The sequence below is a fragment of the Nicotiana sylvestris genome, chromosome 3 (assembly GCF_000393655.2).
Source record: "Nicotiana sylvestris chromosome 3, ASM39365v2, whole genome shotgun sequence".
Taxonomy (NCBI): Eukaryota; Viridiplantae; Streptophyta; class Magnoliopsida; order Solanales; family Solanaceae; genus Nicotiana; species Nicotiana sylvestris.
The window spans coordinates 5664864-5685597 of NC_091059.1; the positions used below are offsets into that span (position 1 = coordinate 5664864).

General features: G+C 40.4%; 1 long non-coding RNA gene across 1 annotated transcript; it reads right to left on the reverse strand.

The window, feature by feature from the left end:
* Positions 1-10195: 10195 nt before the first annotated feature.
* On the reverse strand, positions 10196-18387 carry LOC138888717 (uncharacterized). The gene is made up of 2 exons (XR_011405987.1): positions 17445-18387; positions 10196-14424 (listed from the first exon to the last, which is right to left on the reverse strand). It is a non-coding gene; the product is annotated as an uncharacterized lncRNA (long non-coding RNA).
* Positions 18388-20734: the final 2347 nt, after the last annotated feature.

The following is a 20734-nucleotide window of genomic DNA, read 5'->3' on the forward strand; positions in this document are numbered from 1 at the left end:
AATTGACGTCGGATTGGAGTTTCGATGGTTCTAGTTGGTCTGGATAGTGATTTTAGACTTGGTCATATGCCTGAATTTGCATTTGGATATTTCTAAAAGGTTTCGGCATCATTTGTCGGAAGTTGGCAATTTAAAGGTTTAGAAATTTCCTATGTCTGACCATAGTTTGACTTTAAGGCTATCAGGTTCGGATTTGGTTTTGAGACTTGGAGTAGGTCCGTTTCGTCATATGGAACTTGCATACAAAATTTGGTGTTATTTGGATTTGATTTGATATGGTTCGGATGCTTGGTTGCGATTCTAGAAGTTCTTGAAGTTCATTGTGATTTTCATGCGTTTTGGCATCCGATTCGTGATTCTAGAAGTTATTTTGGTGTTTTGATCGCGCGAGCGAGTGTTATATTTTTGGACTGGTGTGGATGTTTGGTTTAGATCCTCGAGGGCTCGGATGGGGTTCGGACGCATTTCAGAGTGATTGGAAGAAGGCTCAGCTTTGCTGTTGTTCTAGCATTTGCGAGGTTTTATCGCACTTGCGAGATCACTCTCACTTTTGCGACGATGGTCTGGGGCAGAGGAGTTCGCATTTGCGAACAATTTCATCACTTTTGCGATTAGGCAACTTCCACATTTGCGACACAAACTGTCGCTTTTGCAATGACTCTAAGCTTGCTTTTGCGAGTCTTGTGCGCATTTGCAACTTTGACAGAGTTGGTCAGCATTGCTTTTGCAACGCGTTTGACGCATTTGCGATCTAGATGTCGCATAAGGGTGGTATTAAGACTTTCATTTCGGGACTTAGATTCATTTTTACCATGTTTTGAACCTTAGCCTTGATAGGAGGCGATTTTGTGGAAGGATTTTCATACCAAACCATTGGGTAAGTGACTCTTATCAATATTCAATTATATCTCGTGATTATACATTAAATGTACTATTAAATTCATGAGAACCTAAGGGAAAAATTTGGGGATTTTTGCAAAAGTTTTGAAAAATGAAAATTTGGGATTTGAGAGTCAAATTGGACTCGGATTTGGAAACAAAATACATATATGGACTCGCGGGGCTATGGATAGTCAAGACCTACCCTTGGACCCGGGTTTTGACCAGGGGGCCCAGAGTTGACTTTTGTTGACTTTTTAAAATTATGTAGGATCATGGCTTTGTTAATTGAAATTATTTTCTATTGCATTGTTTGATGAATTTAAGTCGTCTTTGGCTAGATTGAGCCGAGCGGTGATGAAATTGTAAAGGAAAAGCTAATTTGAGTATTCATTTAGCCGAATTGAGGTAAGTATCTTGTCTAACTTTGCATGAGGGAAACCACCCCTTAGGATTTGAGATGATTGTATTATTCGTGTTGTGTGAAAGTCGTGTACGCGATGTGACGAGTAGGCACACGGCCAATATGTGGTATTTGACTAGTATCGAGTATCTAAACACTTCCCATGCCTTTAATTGAAGTGTCATAACCTGTGATATATTTCGTTCTTAATCTACTCTTACATGCTCTATTTGACGTTGTTAGCACTTGTTCTTCCTCTTACTTGGTATTTAGCACTTATATGCTTAGTTGAAGTTGATGCCTTCCTTATTGTCTTGTGTTGTCACGACCCAATTTCTCCTATAGGTCGTGATGACGCCCAACGTTGCCGCTAGGCAAGACAACGATGAATTAGCCAAGTATCTATTTCTTTTTAGTAATTTCAAATATTTGATTTGCATTTATTAAGGAAGTAAGAAGTGGGAAAAAATTAATAAAGTAAGCATGAGCTCATAAAAGAACTAGTATAGTGATATAAACACCCAAAAACCATCAAATGTCTACTAGCATGTGCCAAGACCTGGTGTCACAAGTGTATAAACATCTAGTAAAATATACAAAATGCTACACTACTATCTGAATAGAGTAGATAAAAAATAAATACAAAAGAGAGAGACTGCGGTGCTACAGAACGGGCTCAGAAAGCAGCTCACCACTCTTCTTTAGGATAACGGGGGTGCGAGCCGGGACGACTGACAGATGCACCAGCCTCAGATCCTGCACGATTAGTGCATAAGTGTAGCATGAGTACAATAACATGTATCCAGTAGGTATCCAATCTAACCTCGAAGAAGTAGTGACGAGGGGTCGACTTCGAAACCTACTAAGGGTCAATAATAAAACATAGAAATTCTAATAGGCATGAAGTACATGAATAACAATAATAATAATAATACTAACACAATAACTAACAACAAATAAATTATTCTTCAGCTAATAATCCATTAAAAACTCCCATTTACACAATACTAACTTCAATAATTTCGGGCCACTAAATAAATCACAACCTCTTAAGTCATAAATATAATAACAAATGTATTTGGGCTCCAAATATTATAATGCACGATTTATGCCTAGGATAATCCAAAGTAATGTGTATACTGCCGAGGGTCGAGCGACACAAATCATAGATGCATCTATTCTACTGTCGAGGCGTTCCGCCCGCTCCACAAGAAGAGAGGGTACTTTATGAACATCCGATTTAAAAGCTATTACAAGGCTAATACACAAAGAAACACAAATTCTATTAACGGTCAAGTAACCCGCCAAAACTCAAGTAAATGAAATTAAGTCTTTTACAAATCATTTATCAAGTTTCAATATAATTTAGGCACTTTAGTTAACAGGTAGGGTAGAAATATTACAAGTATTTCATGATTTGGGTCCTAAACTACCCGGACATGAGCATAACTAATAGCTATGCACGAACTGTCGTCACCTCCTGCATACGTAGCTCCCACAATTAGAAGCAAATAGCAATTTAAATCACCTATGGGGTAAATTCCCTCTTACAAGGTTAGGCAAGAGATTTATCACGTCTCAAAGCTCATTTTCCGGCCCACAAATTCATTCTAAAGCCTCAACTCGGTGCCGAACAATCCGAAACTAGTCAAACTTTATATAAATTAATCAATACATGTTCAAAGGATCATAATTTAACTATTACAGTAATTACCCAACCCAAATTGGAAATTCCCAAAATTTACCTCCGGGCCCACGTGCCCGAATTCTGAAAATTTTCGAAGATAAATGTTACCCATAATCTCACAAACTCAAATATATAATTTTCACCCAATTCCATACTCATTTTCGTGGTTAAATCTCATTTTTATCAAAATCTAGGTTTCTCAACTAAACCCGTAATTTTCACAATTTTACATGTTAAAATCTACCAACAATCTATGTATTAAGCTTACATTGGGTAGGAATTACTTACCTTCAATAGCTAGGAGGAAACCCCTCTCTAAGAAGCTCCAGAATCGCCCAAGAAGTGAAATAAATGAACCAAAATGGCCTAAGTCATTTTAAAAACATTTCTGCCCAGTGGTCCTTAATCGCGATCACGGCCAAGCACACGTGATCGCGAAGGCTAAACCGAAGGGCCCGGAGAAAAGACACTACGCGAACGCGAAAGGGCACACTTGAACGTGGTGCACTGGGCTGCCTACTCCTCGCGAACGCCTAAGGCAACTGGGTTTCACAAGCCTAGGCTTCTACCCAAACGCGGTCAGCCACACGCGAACACGAAGGCTAATGGTTCCAAGCCTCCACGAACGCAGCTCCTCAGTCGCTAACGCGTAGAGGAAAATCTCCCAGTCCCCAAATCCTTCATCGTTAACACGAGGGTCCTTCCGCGTTCGCAAAGATGGACATAGAACCAGCACACCAGCAGTTTTGGACTTAGCTCCGGGCAGTCCGAAATGCACCCGAGCCCCCCGGGACCCTGTCCAACTGCACCAACAAGTCCATAAACACAATACAAACCTGCTTGAATACTCGAAATGCTTAAAACAACATCGAAACTAAGAATCGCATCCCAAAATCAAATTGAATCAAATTATGAACTTCAAGTTTTCAACTTGCTCCGAATGCGCCGAATCATACTTAGACTACTCGGAATGATACTAAATTTTGCAAGAAAATCTTAAATCACCATACGGGGCTATTCCCAGGCTCGAATTCCAAACGGACCTCGATAATACCAAAACCTACTCCAAACAAAATTTAAAGAACTTGAAAAACCTTCAATGTGCCAACTTTCAATATTAAGAGCCTAAACGATCCCGGGTCATCCAAAACCTGATCCGACCACACACCAAAGTCCAAAATCATCATAAGAATCTATTAGGATCTTCAAATCCTAATTCCGAGGGCGTTTACCACAAATGTTGACCCAAGTCAAACTTACCCCTTTTAAGCCAATATTAAGGAACTAAGTGTTCCGATTTTTACCAGAACCCTTCCAAACCCGAACTAACCATACTTGTAAGTCATAAAATAGTAAAATCCCATACAAGGAGTCTTATTTAAGGGAATGGGGATCTAGAAAGAAAAATGACATGTCGGGTTGTTACATTCTCCACCTCTTAAATAAACGTTCATCCTCGAATGGGTCTTGAATAATACCTGGAGTATTGAATAGGTGTGGGTATCTGCTCCAGCATGTCCTGCTCGGTCTTCCAAGTCGCCTCCACAACTAGTTGACCCCTCCACTGAACCTTTACCGCAGAAAACTTCTTGGACCTCAACTGGCAAACCTGCCTATCACCAATGGCAACTAGATCCTCTTCATAATGCAAGCTCTCCTCTAACTGAATCGTGTTGTAGTCTAACACATGCGACCTATCGACATGATACTTCTGGCGCATAGACATGTGGAAGACCGAATGAACTCCCGATAGACTAGAAGGCAAAGCAAGCTCATAAGCAACCTCCCCAACTCACTACAACACCTCAGATGGACCTATAAACCTTGGGGTCAACTTTCCCTACTTCACGAACCTCATGATTCCCTTCATCGGCGAGACTTTCAAGAGAACCTTCTTGCCCACCATAAATGATAAATCACGCACCTTCTGATCCACGTAATGTCTGCACTGTGCTGTGCGAAGTCGCTCCTAAATCAACTTCACCATTTCCAAGGCATCCTTCACCAAGTCAGTACCATATAACTTATCCTCGCCGAGCTCAAACCATTCGATGGGTAAACAACATCGTCGACCATATAAAGCCTCAATTGGTGCCATCGATGCTAGACTGATAAATTATTGTTGTAAGAAAACTCGACCAAAGGCAAGAATCGATCTCACTACCCTTCAAAGTCAATCACACATGCTTTGAGCAAATCCTCCAAGATCTGGACCGTCTGCTTTGACTGCCCGTGGGTATGTGCTAAGCTCTACTCGGGTCCCCAACTCACTCTGTACTGTCCTCCAGAAATTCGAAGTAAACTGAGGACTTCTATCTGATATGATGGAAATAGGCACACCATGCAACCGAAAATCTCCTGAATATAAGTCTGACTAATCTTTCTGAAGAATATGTGGTCACAACTGGAATTAAGTGTGCCGACTTGGTCAACCTATCGACAATGACCCAAACTGCATCAAACTTCCTCAAGGTCCGCAGCAATCCAACTACAAAGTCCATAGCAATGTGCTCCCATCTCCACTCAAGTATTACTATCTGCTGGAGTTGGCCACCTGGACTCTGATGCTCATGCATAACATACTCATAATTTAGGCACCTCGCTACATACTCAACTATGTACTTCATCATCTTCCGCCACCAATAATGTTGTCTCAAGTCACGATACATCTTTGTAGCACCTGGATGAATAGAATACCGAGAACTATGTGCCTCCTCTAAAATCCTTTCCCTCAATCCATCCACATCAGGAATACATAAACGGCCATGGAATCGCAGAACACCATCCTTACCGATAGTAACCTCCTTGGCACTACCTTGTAGTACAGTCTCTCTAAGAACCAACAAGTGTGGATCGTCGTACTAGCGAACCTTGATCTGCTCGAATAGTGAAGACTAGGCGACAACGTATGCAAGAACTCGGTTGGGCTATGAAATATCCAACCTCACAAGTCGGTTAGCCAAGGAATGAATGTCCAAAGCTAATGGTCTCTCCACTACTGAAATGAATGCCAAACACTCATACCCTCCGCCTTTCTACTCAAGGCATCTGCAACCACATCCGCCTTCCTCGGATGATAAAAGATGGTAATATCATAATCCTTTAGTAACTCAAGCCACATTCGCTACCTCAAATTAAGATCCCTATACTTGAACAAATGCTGCAAGTTGCGATGATCAGTGTAAATCTCACAGGACACCCCATAAAGATAACGCCTCCAAATCTTAAGAGCATGAACTATCGCGGCCAACTCCAAATCATGTACAGGGTAATTCTTCTCGTGGGGCTTGAGCTTGCGTGAAGCATATGTAATAACTCGCCCTTCCTATATCAATACATAACCCAAACCAATGCGTGAAGCATCACAATACACCATATACATCCTTGAACCAGAAGGCAACACTAACACTGATGTTGAAGTCAATGCGGTCTCAAGCTTCTGAAAGCTAGCCTCACAATCATTGAACCATCGGAACGGAGCACCCTTCTGGGTCAATCTAGTCAAAGGTGCTGTAATAGATGAGAAGCCCTCTACAAATAGAAGATAATAACCTGCTAACCCTAAGAAGCTTCTGATCACGGTCGTTGTAGTAGGACGAGGCCAACTCTGAACTGTCTCGATCTTCTTGGGATCCACCTTAATGCCCTCATCTGATACAACAAGCCCCAAGAATTCCACAGAATCTAAACAGAACTCACACTTGGAGAACTTAGCATATAGCTTCTATTCCCGCAAGGTCTGAAGCACCACTCTCAAATGTTGCTCGTGCTCTTCCATGCTACGCGAGTAAATCAAAATGTCATCAATAAAGACAATGACAAACGAATTAAAATATAGCTTGAACACCTGATTCATCAAATCTATAAATGTCGCTGGGGCGTTAGTCAAACCGAAGGACATCACTAGAAACTCATAGTGTCCAATCTAGTCCAAAAAGCCATCTTTATGACATCCGAATCATGAATCTTCAACTGATGGTATCCCGATATCAAGTCAATCTTAGAGAACACCCTGGCAACCTGCAACTGGTCAAATAAATCATCAATACGTGGCAATAGGTACTTGTTATTGATGGTAACTTTGTTCAACTGACGGCAATCAGAACACATCCTTATGGTCCCATCTTTCTTCTTCACAAACAACACCGGTGCATCCCAAGGTAACCCACTCGGTCTAACGAACCCCTTTGCTAGCAACTCCTCAAGTTGTTCTTTCAAACATTTCAACTCTTTCACGGGCATGCGGTATGGTAGAATAGAGACAGGCTGGGTACCTGGGGTCAAATCAATATAGAAATTGATATCATAATCTGGTGGCATGCCTGGAAGATCAGAAGGAAACACATCGGAGAACTCCCGGACCACGGGCACTAAATCATTGCCAGAGTCTCTGTAGTAGTATCCCGAACATAAGCTAGATAAGCCAAACAACCCTGCTCGACCATGTGTCGAGCCTTCAAAAAAGAGATAACCCAGCTAGATGCACCGATAGACAAACCCTTCCACTCCAATCTAGGCAACTCTGGCATCGTCAAGGCAATAGTCTTGGCATGGTAATCAAGGATGGCGTGATATGGAGATAACCAGTCCATGCTCAGGATGATCTCAAAATTGGTTATATCAAGCAATAGAAGATCTGCTCTAGTCTCATAACCACAGAAAGTCACAACACATGACTGGTAGATCCAATCCACAACAACAGAACCGCCCACTGATGTGGATGCATAAATAGGAGTACCCAAGGACTCACGAGGAACACCCAGAAAATGAGCAAATAGATATGAAACATATGAATATGTAGACCCTGGATAAAATAGTACTGAATCATCCCTACCACAAACAGAAATAATACTTGTGATCACGGCATCTGAGGCCACTACATCTAGTCTTGCAAAAAAGCATAGAACCTAGCTGGAGCGCCACCTATCTGGCCTCCACCTCTAGGACAACCCCTACCCACTTGCCCTCCGCCACTAGGCGGCCAGATGGCTGGTACGGTAGCTGGTGCTGTAATCATAGGCTGCTGACCCTGCTGCACTGCCTTGCCCCAAATCCTGGGGTAGAACCTCCTCACATGACCAAGATCCCCACACTAGAAACAACCTCTAGGTATGGCGGACTGTTGACCTGAAGTCTAACCCTGATGGCATGAAGGCCCATTGGAGGAAGCCTGAATAGTTGGTGGATGGTAGGAGCTCTCTAGAATGGTGCTGAAATAAGGTCGCACTGGAGCACCCCAAGGAGGTGGTGGTGATGGATATGTGAGCCTGCTAGACTGACCCCTCACAAACTGGCCTCTACCCTCATCCGGAGCACCACTAAACCCTCCAGAATATCAAAACCGCTTATCCCTCGTCACCTACTCTCGGCTACGCTGACGAACACCGTCGATCCTTCGAGCTATCTCCACAACTAGCTCGTACGAAGTCCCCATCTCAACCTCTCGAGCTATAGTGGCCATGATACTAGAGTGCAAACCTGCAACAAACCTCCATACTCTCTCTACATTGGTAGGAAGTATCATAAGTGCATGGTGATACAACTCAAAGAATCTCACCTTCTAGTCGGTCACTGATATCTGACTCTGTTGGAGCTGCTCGAACTGAAATCGCAACTCTTCCCTCTAAGAGGGTGGGATATATCTATCCAGGAAGAGGCATGTGAACTGGTCCCAAGTCATAGGAGGAGAACCTATTAGTCGGCCGAGAAGATAGGACTGCCACCATCTACGGGCCCTGCCCTCCAGTTGAAAGGTGGTAAAGTCCACCCCGTGGGACTCCAATATCCTCATGTTCTGCAGTCTGTCCTGCACCGATCAATAAAATCCTGGGGGTCCTCATGTCGCTCACCTCCAAAGACAAAAGGATGTAGCCTGGTCCATCTGTCCAATAGCTTTCGTGGCTCGACGACCGCAGCTAGTTTGGGCTCAGGTATAGCTTCTACAACTGGCTAAGCTCTGCCCACGGGTAGTACGTCGGGGTGTGATATACGGCAGCTGCATGTCTTGGAGCCTGAGCGGTAGGGGTTTGTGCTCCCCATACCGCCTGAGATTTGTCTAGCTTGAGTCATAGAATCCGTGAATCATAGCATATGGCCCATGACCTCCTGGAATCCCGGTGCGGACATGAAATCCACCGGGGTTGGCTCCGCTGCAAATACCTTGCCCTGCTCCTCAATAATAGGTCCTCTACTGGATCCACTGGTGGAATAACTAGAGCAACTCTGGGATGTCCTCGTCCTCTGCCAAAAACTGGAGCCCTCCCTCGGCCTCTAGCAATAGGGGGAGCAGTCAGGTACATCTGCAACGCGCGTTCTCACCATCTATGAGAGAATAAGATAAAGACACTTAGCACAACATCAACTACATGATAGGAGATGAAGAATGAGCAGTTTCCTAACACCCTATAGCCTCTCGAAGATAAGGACGGATGTCTATACACGGATCTGCAAGACTCTATTAGGCCTGCTCATAACTTGTGAGACCTACATGAACCTAATGCTCTGATACCATATTGTCACGACCTAATTTCTCCTATAGGCTGTGATGGCGCCCAACGTCGCTGCTAGGTAAGACAATGCTAAATTAGCCAAGTATCTATTTCTTTTTAGTAATTTAAAATAGTTGATTTGCATTTATTAAGGAAGTAAGAAGTGGAAAAAATTAATAATGTAAGCGTAAGATCATAAAAGATCCAGTACAGAGATAGAAACACCCAAAAACCATCAAATGTCCACTAGCATATGTCAAGACTTGGTGTCACAAGTGTATGAGCATCTAGTAGAATATACGAAAAGCTATACTACTGTCTGAATAGAGTAGACAGAAAATAAGTATAAAAGAGAGAGATCGTGATGCTACGGAATAGACTCAGAGAGCAGCTCACCACTATGCCTCAAGATAACGGGGGCGCACGCCGGGACAACTGCCGGATACACCTGCCTCAAATCCTGCACGATTAGTGCAGAAGTGTAGTGTGGGTACAATAGCAACATGTACCCAGTAAGTATCCAGTCTAACCTCATAGAAGTAGTGATGAGGGGTCAACTTTGGCACTTACTGTGGGTCAATAATAAAATACAGAAATTCTAATAAGCATGAAGTAGATGAATAACAATAATAATAATAATAATAATAATAATGATAATAATAATAATAATAATAATAATAATAATAATAATAATAATAATAATAATAACATAATAACATAATAACTGACAATAAATAAATGATTCTTCAGCTAATAGTCCATTAAAAACTCCTATTTACACAATACTAACTTCAACAATTTTGGGCAACTAAATAAATCACAACCTCTTAAGTCATAAATATAATAACAAATGTATTCGAGCTCCAAACATTATCACGCAAGATTTATGCCAAGGTCGTACGGCCCGATCCAGAATAATGTGTACACTGCTGAGGGTTGAGCGGCACGAACCATAGATGCATCTAATCTATTGCCGAGGCATTCTTCCAGTTGCACAAGAAGAGAGGGTACTTTATGAATATCCGATTTAAAAGCTATTACAAGGCTAATACACAAAGAAGCACAATTTCTATTAACGGTCAAGTAACCTGCCAAAACTCAAGTCAGTGAAATTTATTCTTTTACAAATCCTTTATCAAGTTTTCAATATACTTTAGGCACATTAATTAACAAGCAGGGTGCAAACATTACAAGTATTTCATGATTTGGGTCCTAAACTATCCGAACATAAGCATAATTAGTAGCTACGTATGGACTCTCGTCACCCCGTGCGTATGTAGCCCCCACAATTAGAACCAAATAGCAATTTAAATTACCTATGAGGTAAATTCCGTCTTACAATGTTAGGCAAGAGACTTACCTCATCTCAAAGCTCACTTTTCGGCCCACAAATTCATTCTAATACCTCAACTCGTGCCGAACAATCTGAAACTAGTCAAATGTTATATAAATTAATCAATACATGTTAAAAATTTCATAATTTAACTATTAGAGTAATTACTCAACCCAAATTGGAAGATTCCTAAAATTCACCCCCGGGACCACGTGCCCGGATTCCGGAAATCTTTGAAGATAAATGTTACCCATAACCTCACGAACTCAAATATATAATTTTCACCCAATTCCATAATCATTTTCGTGGTTAAATCTTATTTTTCTCAAAACCTAGGTTTCTCAACTAAACACATAATTTCTACAATTTTACGTGTTAAAATCTACCCACAATCTATGTATTAAGCTTACACTGGGTAGGAATTACTTACCTTCAACAGCTAAGTGGAAACCCCTCTCTAAGAAGCTCCAAAATCTCCCAAGAAGTGAAATAAATGAACCAAAATGGCCTAAGTCCCGTTTTAAAAACGTTTCTGCCCAGTGGTCCTTAATCGCAATCGCGGCCAAGCTCACACGATCGCGAAGGCTAAATTGAAGGGCCCAGGGAAAAGACATTAAGCGAACGTGAAAGGGCACACGCAAATGCGGTGCACTGGGCCACCTACTCCTCGCGAATGCGAGGCCCAACTCGCAAACCCGTAAGGCAGCTGCGTTGCCCAGGCTTCTACTCGAGCGGGGTCAGCCACACACGAACGCAAAGGACAATGGTTCCAAGCCTCCACAAACACAGCCCTACAGTATCTAACGCGAAGAGTAAAAGCTCCCCATCCCCAAATCCTTCATATCGAACATGAGGGTCCTTCCCCGTTTGCGAAGAAGGACACTAGAACCAGCACACTAGCAGTTTTGGACTTAGCTTCGGGAAGTCCAAAATGCACTCGAGCCCCCGGGACCCCGTTCAACTACATCAACAAGTTCATAAACATAATAGGGGCCTGCTCGAACTCTCTAAATGCGTGAAACAGCATCAAAACTAAGAATTGCACCCCAAAACCAAATAGAATCAAATTATGAACTTTAAGTTTTCAACTTCCTCCGAACGCGCCGAATCATACTTAAACTACTCGGAATGACATCAAATTTTGCGTGCTAGTCTTAAATCACCATACGGAGCTATTCCTGAGCTCGGAATCCCAAACAGACCTTGTAAAAACCAAAACCTACTCCAAACCAAATTTAAAGAACTTGAAAAACCTTCAATGTTCCAACTATCAATAATAAGTGCCTAAATGCTCTCGGGTCATCCAAAACCCGATCAAAACATAAGCCCAAGTCCAAAATCATCATATGAACTTATTGGAATCTTTGAATCCTAATTCTGAGGTCGTTTACCACAAATATTGACCCAAGTCAAACTTACCCCTTTTAAGCCAATATTAAGGAACTAAGTGTTCCGATTTCAACCGAAACCCTTCCAAACCCGAACTAACCATACCCGCAAGTCATTAAACAGTAAAAGCACATATAGGGAGTCTTATTTAAGGGAACGAGGATCTAGAAAGTAAAACGACCGATCGGGTCATCACATGTGCTCTTTTTGTTCCTTCCATGACTACGTGCTTAACTGCTACTTGTTTTAATTGTTGTAGTTGCACACCTTAGTTGTCACGTGCTTCACTTGTCCTGTTTCTTTGTATTATTTGTTGTGTTCCTTAATTTTTACGTGATTCCTTCATTGTCGTGTACTCAAACCCTATGATTGTAGAAATTCTTGTAAATTAAGTATTGGATTGGTTATGTTATTGATTTATTTATGGATCGAGTTGAACGCCACAACAGGTGGAATAAGTGAGGATTTATACTGATATGGTGGGATCGGGTTGCACACCACAACAGGTGAAATAATAGTGGATTGATATGGTGAAATAAGGGAGAATTATGATATTGACTCTGAATATTTGGTGGGATCGGGTTGCATGCCGCAACATATATATTTACTTATTATTATTGATATTTACATGGTGGAATAAGGGAGGATCGTGTTGTACGGTGGGATCGGGTTGCGCGCCGCAACAATTTAAGTGTTTTGTAAAGTAAACTCACCCAAATGTTTTCCAAAGTAAACTCATTTTCTCATTGATTTTTTGTTTGGCTCAGAAACTATAATTTTACTTAATTATATATGAATATATCCCTCGAATATTATTTATTAGAATTTGACATGGATACTATGTACCTAGTAGCACGTGAATTTTGCCATGCGAAAATGATATGGAAAATGTGGGCACAAGGTGCCATGTGTGTAATGTTTGGAAGTTACGATTTATGATCTGAAATTAGAGAAGTGGGATTGTTGAACTCCGTGTATGAGGAATGATTTGATTGGTTGAGTTGTCCTCATTTTCCTTACTTGAGTACATTTATACTTCATCTGTACTCCGACTATGTTGTTGCTTAATTACTTGGTTATTTCTCGTTGTCATTCGTGTTCCCTTATCTTCATTGTTGATTGTAACTTGAATTCTTTCTTCTATTGGCCTTACATTGATATTCTTTCTTTGTTAACTTTATGTCATATCCTGCACGGGTTTATATGTCCGGTAGGTGTCTTGACCTGGCCTCGTCACTACTTTACCGAGGTTAGGCTTGATACTTACTAGGTACCACTGTGGTGTACTCATGCTACACTTCCGCATATTTTTTGTGCAGAACCAGGTACTTCAAATCGAGTTAGTTTGCGACTTATGCTTGTGAGGCTACATACTTCAAGGTACACCTGCTGGACATTCGCAGGCTCATAAGTTACTTTCTGGTGTATTTATTTCTATTATTTCCAATTACTCTGAAATAGTGATGTATTTATTATATATAGTTACTTTTAGAAAGGTTTATGACTTGTACTACAGGTTTTGGGGTTAAGTAACTGTTGTTAGTTCAGTTATGTTGTTATAGATATTATTTAAAGTATTGTAGTTAAGTTAGTTAAATTCCATTAATGATCAGCAAGCGTTAAGCTTACGTAGCCTTAGAGACTAGGTGCCATCACGACACCCTACGGAGGAAAACTGGAGTCGTCACATAGGTCTTCTGTTGAACCTGTCACTTCCTCTCCTCATTATAAGGCCTAGAGTCGCTGCAATGATATGGTGATCTCCTGGATACTCGACTCTCTATCAAAGGATATTGCAGAATCTGTGCTATATTCCAAAACTGCAAAAGAGATTTAGGAGTTACAAGCCAGATTTGGGCAATGTAATGGATCCCACTTTACCAGCTCCAAAAAGAGCTGAGTGATATAGTGCAGGGTGCATCTGATATAGCAGGCTACTTCACTAAGGTCAAGAAAATATGGGATGAATTGGATTCTCTTAACACCTTTGACCCTCTACCTCTAAGTGTTTTTCTGATGGAAAAGCAAAAACCATCAAGTCTCATCAAGATGGAAGGCTGATTTGGTTCCTCGTGGACACAATGACGCCTATTCTGGAGCCAAAAGTAGCATCCTGATGATGGACCCTTTGCCCTCTGTGACCCATGCCTATTCTTTGCTTATTCAATATGAAAATCAAAGAGAGGTTCATGTTGCTTCACATCCTTCTGATGTTGGGTTCATGGTCACTAATCAGAGCTTTTCACTGTACAAAAATCCAATAACAATCAGAAGTTTCATAGTGCCGAAGGAAAATTCAAACCAAACTTTGATAAACAAAAAGGTGAAATGTACTACACTTACTGTAAAATGACCATTCATGTTAATGCTAACTGTAACAGGTTGATTGGATTCCCAGCTAATTTTAAGTTCACCAAATTCAAAAGGTTATAGCCTTCAGCACACAGCAATGCTATCTTAGTTGGACCAACAATAAACAATGTGCAGTCAGTCCAGGGTATAGATACAGGGATTTCTGCAAATCTCATCACTCAAGAGCAATATTCTCATCTTTTTCAATTGCTCTAGGAGGTGAAATTGGGATAACAAAGTGACCAGATCTCTGATGCCACTGCCTCATCCAACTGTGTTGGTAAAATTACACCTTATTTAGAACCTACCTCCTTTTCCCTTCTCTCTCATACTAACTCATGCTCTTAGATTCTTGACTCTGGTGCTTCAATGCACATAACATATGATAAGTCTTCACTGTTTAATTTTGCTCATTTACCAGCAGAATTGTATGTTAATCTACCTAATTCTCACAGACTTAAGGTCACTCATTAGGGGATGGGGAGTGTTACAGTACAACCTTACCTTACTCTTCACAATGTTCTTTTTGTACCAGAGTTCAGGTTTAATCTATTGTCTGTTCACAAATTCACAATACAATTAAACTGTCTTTTAATGTTATTTCTTTTGGTGCCATATTACAGGCCCCTTCAATGAAGAGGCCAGTGGTTTTTGGTGAAGTAAAGGAAGGATTATATTTTCTGAAGTCAGTTCCACTCAAGCCTAATTCAGCCTCAGCCTTTCCTAGTCCAGTTTCACATAATAAGCTAGTTTCTCAGTCTATTTATAATAGAACATGTAGTGTTGCAGTTTCTAATTCAGTGTCTAATTTAGTCTCTAGCCCTTCAGTTTCTAGTTCTCCTAAGGTTTCTTCCAATGTAAACCTATGGCACAAGAGATTGAGGCATTTGCCTTTTACTAGTATGAAGCATTTATATGATTTTCATTTGTTGTCTTCTAATGATCCTTGTGATGTATGTGCAAAAGTTAGACAAGCAAAACTCCCTTTCCCCACCAGTACAATTTCTACTCCATCTATTTTTGAACTCATTCATGTGGACACTTGGGGGCCTTATAAAGTTCCTACTCATGATAACTACAGGTATTTCTTCAATATTGTCGATGATTTTAGCAGGGGCACATGGACATATCTTCTTCAGACCAAACGCAATGACTTTTTAGTTTTAAAATATTTTTTAGCAATGGTTGAGCGAACATTCAACTCCTCTGTTAAGGTAATAATATCTGACAATGCAAAGGAATTAGGAACCAACTTCTCCAATTCAAATTTTCTTGCTTCAAAAGGGATTTTACACCAAACCACTTGTGTTGCCACATCTCAACAAAATGGGATAGTCGAACGAAAGCACAAACACCTTTTAGAAACTTGTCGTGCTATCCTTTTTCAGTCACATTTACCTTTATCTTATTGGGGAGAATGTCCTTTAACTGCTACATACCTAATCAACAAATTTCCTTCAAAGGTTCTTAATTTTGAAACACCTTATGAGGTCTTGTTTAAGAAGGTTCCTTCTTATGATTCTTTGAAATGTTTTTGATGCCTTTGTTATGCCACCACTCTTTCTCACCTCATATCCAAACTATATCCTAGGGCAGTCAAATATGTTTTTATCGGTTATCCATTCAACCTGAAGGGGCAAAAACTTTTAGATTTATCCTCAAAGAAAATTTTTGTTTCAAGAAACGTCAGATTTTATGAAGATGTTTATCCTTTTTCTTCTATTACTAATTATTCTCCTATTTTTCCTGTTTCTTCTTCCTATGGATAGTCTACTGTTATCTCTCTTTCTCCCCAACCACAATCTCCCATTCTTTCCAGTTTTTCCCCACAAAATCATCAATACATCCACTCCCCTACTGTTTTTACCCCTTTTTCATCTTCTACATCTTTCTCTTCTATGCAATCCTAATCTTCATCTAGTCATATTCCTGTAGACTTTTCTGCTATACATTCTCCTAGTCCTACCATACATGTTCAGCTCAGAAGGTCACTTAGGGTGTCTAATCCCTTCCTTATTTGGTATATTTTGTATGCAATATTATTTATCTCACTAACCTTACTACTTCTTGTTTTGTAGCTTCTATTTCACCTCATGTTTTGCCTTTTTTTGCTCTATCTTATTTTAACCAGTCACATATCAACTCTATTTCTCATATACAATAACCTACCACCTTTTCTCAAGCCTCACTATACCCCCGTTGGCAAGAGGCAATGGTAGCAGAATTTGAAGCCTTGGAGACCAATCAAACCTGGGATGTGGTTGAGCTTCCTAAAAGGAAGAAAGAATTACCATGTAAATGGGTCTATAAAGTTAAATATACTATCGATGGCGATGGTAATGTCAAAAGGTTCAAAGCTAGGTTGGTCATTAGAGGAGATACCCAACAAGAGGGGATTGATTATACGGAAATATTTTCTCCAGTGTTCAAAATGACCATTGTTAGATGTCTTTTGGTTGTTGCAGTGAAAAAGGGATGGCCTTTATTTTAATTAGATGTTAATAATGATTTTTTACATGGTGATTTACAAGAAGAGGTCTATATGAAATTTCCTCCAAGTATGAAGGCTCTTAGTTCACACCATATTTGCCACTTAAGGAAGTCCCTTTATGGCTTAAGACAAACCTCTCGGCAATGGTATACAATGCTGACAACGGCCCTCATTTTTAAGGGTTATTCTCACTCTTTGAATGACTATTCTTTATTTTTTAAAAGGACTACCTCTGGAGTGGTTATTCTAGTCGTATATGTGGACGACATTCTTCTCACGGGGAATGACCTTTCTGAGGTTGCAGTATTAAAAGCTTTTCTAAATTTTTAGTTTACGATAGATTTGGAGCATGCACATTATTTCCTAGGAATGGAATTACTCAGAGAACCACAAGGTTTACTTGTCACCCAAAGGAAATTTACCTTGGAATTTCTCTCCGAATTTGACTGTCTTGATAAGAAGCCTGTTGTTTCTCCTCTTGAGCCTTTGACAAAGCTTTGTGTTGATCAAGGGGAATTGCTTTCAGATCCTACTATATATCGACGTCTCTTGGGCAAGTTAAATTTTTTGACACACACACGGCTGGACCTATCTTTCGCCGTTCAGCATCTTTCTCAGTACATGCAATCTTCGTGTGAGCCCAATCTTCAGGCTGCTTTTCACTGTCTCCGATATCTCCTCACCAATCCTGGTCTTGGTCTATTTTCCGCTCAGATCATTCTCTCCAATTGCTTGCTTTTTGTGATTCGGATTGAGGCTCTTGTCGTGACACTCGTCGCGCTGTTAGCGGGTACTTCATATGCCTCGGGGGTTTACCAGTCTCTTGGAAATCAAAGAAACAACCTTTGATTTCCCTCTCCTCTGCTGAGCCAGAATACAGGTCGATGCGATGGGTCGTTACTGAAATAACATGTTTTGTTCGATTGCTTCCAAATCTCACAGTTTCACCATCACTTCCCGTTTCTCTTCACTCTGATAGTCAGGCGGCTATTCATATCGCCAAAAACCCGATTTTCCATGAACGAACAAAGCATGTGAAGCTCGATTGTCACTTTGTTCGGCAGCTATTTCTTGTTGGACTCATTAATCTCCACTATGTTCCTTCTGTGTCTCAGCTCGCCAACGTCTTCAGTGAACCCCTTGTTGGAGCTCCTCATCATCAGATTCTCGGCAAGTTGGGGGTTATATCTCACCCCTCCAACTTGAGGGGAGGTGTTGACATTAGCAATCGAGCAAACAATGAAGAAAAGAATAAAGATGAAGGGAAAATTCGAGTCTTGAAGGCTTCAATCAGTAAAGGTGAAAGTTTTGAGAAACTTAAGGACAATATTCAATTTTGTCTATGTTTATAAAAGGAAGAGGGACGACCCAGTTTAATTCTCTGCATAAGTCTTTAAAACACAAAGATAGTTGGTCCAAATACATTTCTGGCCTTAGGCCCAAACCAGCAGAAAACAATCAACCATATAAATCCTTCTAGTAGCTGTACACGTGTATATAGATAAATCCTTGTTTCTTATTTTTGTAAACAAAATTTAAGTTGGTTATAGGTTAGCCAATGATAGGAAGTACATTTGGAATACGAAAGCAAGTACAGCATATCATTCATTCATAAAAGAAATCAAATACATAGAAAAATTCTCCAATTTCCTTGATCTTCCTACACGAGTAATAGAAAACTTATAATACCACAAAACAGAAATAGAGAAGGAACTGCTATTTACGATCTATGAAAAAAAATTAAATTATAACTTCATAAACAAATTATAACTTCATTACCTCAATTGTATTCATAGGCTACATACATATTCTTAAAAGGATAAGTAACCATGAGTGTGTTTACCTTGAAAAATGGGTGTAACAATTAAATTTGATTTGTTGTTTTAAAGATATGTGATTTATTCTAATACTAGTGAATATACAAGTAATATGGGGTTTAAGTAAGAAGAATTGATGAACCAAACCAGTTTTGCTAGAGCAATAAGGACCCGAGCCCGATTTTCTTGGGGGGACTCGAGGTGAGATAAGAGCAATAAAATATAAACAATAAAGTAAAAGCAATAATGCTGAAGAACACTTATTGAGAACGGTAAATAAGAAAAGCAGAGTAGAATATTCTATTGCAATTAATAATGTGTCCTTTACAAATGATTGGGGTCCCCTTTATATAGGAGGAGAAACCCCAATATAGTACATTCCTCATTGTGGTAAAGAATTATATTGGTACATGTGTATAACAACCTAGTACGTACCTATACCATTTCGTAAAAATCTTATATTTTAATATATGCCTTGATCCACATGTTCCTGAGAAATCCTCGCTCTTTCTTGAGTGTCTTCGAGATTGTACTGTCCTCGACATAGGTCGTGTCGGGCCTTCGATCTGCTCCCTCGAGGTGTGTGTCCTTCCGCCGTGTCTGGACCCCACTTCCGGTTACTCGGACTTGGACTCATAGCCTAATTTAAGACTTCAACATCGGGCTCCTCGATTTTGACCGTATATAGATAGTCCTCGCTTTTCTTAGAATAAGATGATAAGAATCGATTAGAACTTTGATTTTCCCCAACCTTTAATGATGACGTCATGCCTGTGACATAGGCGCTTGAAGTGATCGAAGATGTCATGTCAGCGTACTTCCCCAGAACATCAAATACGTTTCAGCATTTGTCAGCCACTTGCGTTGCAGGTCCCGTCGTCGACCTTCTATAAATAGGAGGCTACTTGGCTGAACAAAATTGTACTTCTTCCCTCTTCACCTACTTTTAGTCCTTTCCCTTCTTTACCTCTTCCTTTAACCACTTATTTCTATGGTTCAAGTATGTGATCACAAGGTCACATGGCAGAAACCTTATCAGTTATGCCAAGGCTTCCCTTTTCAAAACTTCGGCTCGAGACGACAAGAGAAGGGCACTGAATCCTTCCCATATTAGAAGATATGCAAACTTTATATTGGTGCTCATCTCTCTTAACTTCAACCTGGTGTGGTGCTTCATTCTATTTGCTTTCCATGGAATGAGGTGGCACTATCACCTACTAAATTTTGCATCCCATACCGGAACAGAGTTCAGAGGATGAACATTTCTTGGGTTGTTGCTCGTGTATCTTGCAGCCCCTTTCAGTTTTTTCCCTTTGCTTGCTTTTTCTCAATGTATTGTGGCCCAAAACTTCAACGGAATGCTCGACCTCAGTTGCTGGAGATGTAATATATTTATCGAGGGCCTTTTTCCCTATACAAACATTTCAGAAATAGTGCTCCCAAGAAGAGGACTTCTGAAGACGACGCTCTCAAGGACGTGGTCTTAAAAGTGGATTGGGTTCTTTGGCTTTTATTTTTGCTTCTTTGTTCCTATGCAAGTATCTCGTGGGCACCGTAGTAATACTTTGTAATCATTTCTTGGAAGTATAAAAGGATCTCTTTGTATCCCTTTCGGCCCATGCTGAATTTTATTCTGTCTTTATTCGTAAAAGACTCGATTATATGATTTCGATGACTAGCCCAAATACCGAGCTTATAATATACCCTTAGGTTTTCAATTGATCGATATAATACCCATTAAGGTTCTCATTAATCCTCGAGTTGTGATTCCCGAGCAAGATCTCGAAATGAAGTTAATCTTTAGATCTTTTAGCAGTCCCCGAGTGAGAAATTTCTCCAACTCGGGCAGCCCTTGGACATTCCAGTCGAGCGGGCATTTGTTCGAACTCGTAATA